This window comes from Coregonus clupeaformis, unplaced genomic scaffold (assembly GCF_020615455.1).
Source record: "Coregonus clupeaformis isolate EN_2021a unplaced genomic scaffold, ASM2061545v1 scaf6665, whole genome shotgun sequence".
NCBI lineage: Eukaryota > Metazoa > Chordata > Actinopteri > Salmoniformes > Salmonidae > Coregonus > Coregonus clupeaformis.
In genome coordinates this window covers 1-5,000 of record NW_025540119.1, presented here as the reverse complement: position 1 = coordinate 5,000, position 5,000 = coordinate 1, and the positions used below count along the sequence as shown (strand labels likewise).

The window sequence follows — 5,000 nt, the reverse complement described above, 5'->3', positions numbered from 1 at the left end:
CTCCGGGATGTAGGCAGTCTCTGTCCTGGTGTAGAGTCGACCTTTGACCTCCTCCAGACTCTGGCAGGTGTACCGACCAGCGTCTGAAGGTACAGCCCTCGCTATCAACAAGTCCTGGCCTAACATCCGGTACCTGTCTCTCAGCTGGAGGGGCTGCCTAGCAAAGTGCCAGGACACCTGTGCCAGGTTGGATGCTGGTTGGCACGGCAGGTGGATGGAGCTCCCAACAATGAATGGGAATGGAACTGGCTCCACAGGGAATGGAAACAACACATGCACAATGGGGGGGGAAGAGTCAGTGACCGAATGTTTGCCCTTAACTTGGCCTGTAGCCTACTTCATGTTGGTACTTGCTGAACTTTGTGCTGCCGAACATCACAGTATTTCACTAGTTGAGAAATAAACCTACCTGATCGGGGGCACATTGAGGCATCCACATGTATAAGGCTTTGGTACATGTTCCTGAAAGATAAAGCAAGAACTCCTGTTAGCCAAAGGACATTTGAAATCATATTTGTTCCAATTGTACATGCAGACAGTGGTTATTCTAGAGTGAAAGTGCTGTAGAGTTTAGTAGGATCCTACCTGGAGTCAGTGGGTGAGTTGGAGACAGACGAACAGGTAGCTGAGGTGGTCTGCCAGGCACAGTAGGGATCTCTGGCCAGGATACAGTCCAGACAGGACCCATACCGACCACAGTCCCTAACCGGAATCTGGACCACTCCAGACTCTGAGCCGGCATAGAGCTGTCCCTAGAGAAAAACACACACTGATTATTAAACCACCAGTGTTAGCTTCTCATAAACTCATAACAACGTTTTGCACTAAATGTGTGGTCCTCTGTAGCTCAGCTGGTAGAGCACGGCGCTTGTAATGCTAAGGTAGTGGGTTCGATCCCCCGGGACCACCCATACACAAAAAAAAATGTATGCACGCATGACTGTAAGTCGCTTTGGATAAAAGCGTCTGCTAAATGGCATATTATTATTATATTATTATTACCGCGGAGAGACGCAGCACTTTGATAGGCTCCGGAGTCTGGAAGATCCGGATCTCCTCGATGATGACCGTGTCACCACCAGCGTACCGCACAACCTTCTGCACCTTGCCTTCCTCTGTCAGGGAGCAGGGCACTTCAGTTACTCTCTAGTGCCAACAGTGACATTGAGGGATTTTCTTTGTCAGAATCAAATTCTCATATATACACACACAGTACATGAATACACATATATAGAGAGTAATCACTGCCACAAGCACAGAACAATGTGTGTATTGGGATGATCAAGGTCTGTGAATAGTCAGTACCTGTTCCAATAAACATAACGTGGTAGATTTCTCCATCCACGGCCTTGACTCTGTCCACCACAATCACTGAGAACTTGGCTCCCCTCTGCAGCACCAGTGGACCCCCGGTCAGCGGAGGCACTGCCCCCTCCATGAGTGGCCGGTCACGGACGAACTGCAGGGTCTTGTCAGGGAGGTCCAGCGAGTGCTCCATCCCGAGGTCCCGCGCAGCATTGTTCATACACTTTAACAACAACATGACCAGAGAGTTGATGAGACGTTTGAACTATGAGAGATAGGTCAAATATACTGTAGGTCTATAATTATGATGGAAGTACTCTTGAAACTACGGTTGTGTCCCAAATGGCACCCTGTTCCCTATATAGTGCACTACTTTTTACCAGGGCTCGTAAGGTTTTGTTCAAAAGTAGTACACTTTGTACAGTAGGGAACAGGGTACCATTTGGGATTGTGTTTTGGACAATAATTGTGCACTGTAGAGGAACATAGATACAATACTGTTACATGACACTTATGTCTGGAAGAAGTTAATCAATGAGAATTTAATTAAATAATCCATAAATCATGTTAGTACTCACCGCTCCAGGTCGTGGGACAGGCTCCTGTTCAGTGTGGGTAACCCACCTTGTTTCTGACTCTATTGTCACCGGAGTCAGATACCTATGCTCAGCGAAGACTTTCCCAATGTCAGCCACGCTGAACGCACACACAGTAGAGAGGTCCGATGTGGTCCTATAATCATCAAAACACTTTTCATTATTTCAATATCACTTCAGAATCTCTCTCATAGAATGCTCATATTTGAGTTTCCCTACAACTGATAATTATTTTACAGATTTGACAGTATAGAATTTCTGACTGTACTAATAAAGAAATGGTAGAACTCACGTCTGCGGGCTGAAAACAGCGTAAAACACGCTCTTCCTCCAATCCTGGTCTTTCAGGAGGAAGACATCCTGAATGATGGCTGGCAGGCTAGGTTCCAAGGGCACCGGGCAGTCCAGACGGGCCTTCAGGTAGGACGTCCACTTCTGCTGCAGGGTTCTCAGGCCGCCCATATCCCCCCTGCACACCAACCAACCACAGGGAGGGAGACATGCTCGGTGTCAGTGGAGCCCACAGAATTAGGAATTAGAACACTAGAATGGACATGAACGTTCTTTAAATTGAATATGATCTCTGCGGTGGAGCCAACACATTTATATTACATTCTTATTCAACTGTCACATCAGATGATGACTTTTAGAGCATTTTATACAAGTGTACCTTGCAGACCCGCGCCACACGAGACACCCTGATCTGGTCTGGCAGGTTAAACTCCATGGCCTCCTCACTAAAGAACATATAGACTTTATCGTCGTCCCCATTGAGGTTGTTAATGCTCTCGGGACGAAGTCCAACTGTACGAAGAAGGGCTCTGTAAAAAGACACAGTTCAGTTTTCTCAATGAGATTGAAAACACAGACATAATGCCACTTGGGATCCATCATTTAAGGCATATTGAATAAAGAAAGACATTTAAAACGGTTATATCTCTCTGTGGAATGTCCATATTCAGGTGTCTGTTTAGTTATGCATCAATAAATGTTTCAACACATTGTCACAGTATTCTGTAGTTGACAGTGAGTACTACATTTAAAACAGAGGGGTAGGAGTTTACTGTTAAGCCAGGACTGTCTGTGTTCGGTCCTCATAGCCGGGAAGGAATGACGCTGGAACACCTGCTCAGTACCCAGGAAGTTGACCTCTGTGGCTGAATAAAGTTCTGTCCCTGATAGATGAGGAACAATGACAGTCATCAGAACTGAAATAATCAATCTCTAAAGACTGTAAAGAATTGAATTAAGTTAATCAGTAATGCATTTTAGATCACTAACACAACTTTCAGTGTGGGTCCATTTGTTTTCAACACTTTATTTATGGTCGTTTCATTTCTAATAGTGGGTGCACTACTCCGTCCTCGTGGGGAGGTACTGTAGATGTCAGAAAGCAGCCGTACTCACCAACCATGACCGAGGTTGACCTCTGGAAGGGGTCAAAGGGAACTTTCCCTCGTCCATCTTCCTTCTCCCCTTCCAGGGTCAACGTTCCGTTTGCGTAGGTCTGTTGGAGATCACAGTACATGTTTGGTTGTGATGTGGAGGTGTACATTTATAACCACTTTGAAAGGTAGTTGGGCCCCTCACAGAAAGACAGAGGGTAGGTGTGCTATGTGTGTGTGCAGTTAGTTCAGTGTAAACAACCAGGATATGACAACGGTCCACAGTCACATGATATGTAGTGTGAAACAACAGTAGAGATGTTCTGTCCTGACCAGGTTATACTAACCATATAGTCACATGTGGGGTTGTACGCGTTGGTGCCACACACCAACATCCTGCCATCGTCGAGAGTCTCAAGTGTCTTGATGTAGTTTTGACATTCCATCTGGAATAGGATAAGATCGGGATGATGATGTGGTTTGTTTCTAAAACATCTATCGGTATATTGCTTCAGAGAGTTCTCTGTGAGGTGCGATGATCCATCATACAATCCACTTACTGAATTTTTCCCCTTGCTCTTGCAGGACGTTTCCTGCTCCTCTGAGACCTGCCAGTAGACCTGCGGCAACAGAAAGCTTCAAATTAACATACAGCAAGCATGCTCTAGAGACCAGACAATAATGTATGGCTGTATTGACATACAAGAGCTTGATTAGACTGAATTCCTTACCCCAGCCTTTTTCGAGGAGATGTCCTCAAGGTCCAGGGCGTATACAGCGTCTCTAGCACCAATGAAAAGGATACCTATGTCCTCTTTCAACATCAATGTTGAATAGTTCGAAATGCCATTCTCTCTGAAAATCTTAGCATCTAAACAGAAAAGCAATATGGTAACACTTTACCTAGAGTGGTTGTATGTAGCGTTCATAAAGCATGTGTTCACGACATAAAGAGGCATAATGCTCTATGTTTAAATACTCTTTATGGGCCTAAATGCTTTTATATAGTCTTTATGAATGCTGTTACCAACAATATTAACTAGACTACACTCTTAGAAACACGGTTATATCTAAAAACCTGAAAGGGTTATTTGGCTGTCTCCCCATGGGAGAACCCTTTGAAGAACCCTTTTGGGTTCCAGATAGTTCCATGGAAACGCAGACACAGAGGCATCCACTGAGAGCGAATTCCCTACAGACAGCGACTCCAGCTACCATCGTACACAGACTGATGTTTTAGCCCGAAAGCAGTACAACAAGACTCCACTAAATAAAATAAACGATGTGGGAGAGGCAAGTGGTCAAAGAGTGGGTGAGGAACACAGGCCGTGTAGATCTGTTTAAATTATTTTGCAAGATTAAACTTAAGCACATGTTTTCTCAAAACACTGTTTCTGGCCTAGAAACCCAACAAAGAACTGTTACCCATTTTAAGCCCAAAAGCAAATTCTGTCCTAAAGTTAACAACTCCACGATTAATACCTGTTGTAGGTTAGTCGAATAAGAAGCCATGTCAGTATATACGAGAAAGACAAACCACATGAAGAACCTCACTAGGACATAAGAACAGTCACTTAATGAACTAATGAAAGATTCATCTTTGGTTATCAAATCTGCAGACAAACTGAGTGTTGATCCAACACAGGGGTTCCAAAGGGATATATGCTCTCATCTGGAGCAAGCCCTATTAAACAACTGTATCTCAAAACCTTGC

The 5,000-nt window shown here is 44.6% G+C and overlaps 1 pseudogene; it reads right to left on the bottom strand.

Annotated features, from left to right (window-relative positions):
• Positions 1-4,157, bottom strand: part of LOC123491029 — a 4,901-nt pseudogene extending 744 nt beyond the window's left edge.
• Positions 4,158-5,000: the final 843 nt, after the last annotated feature.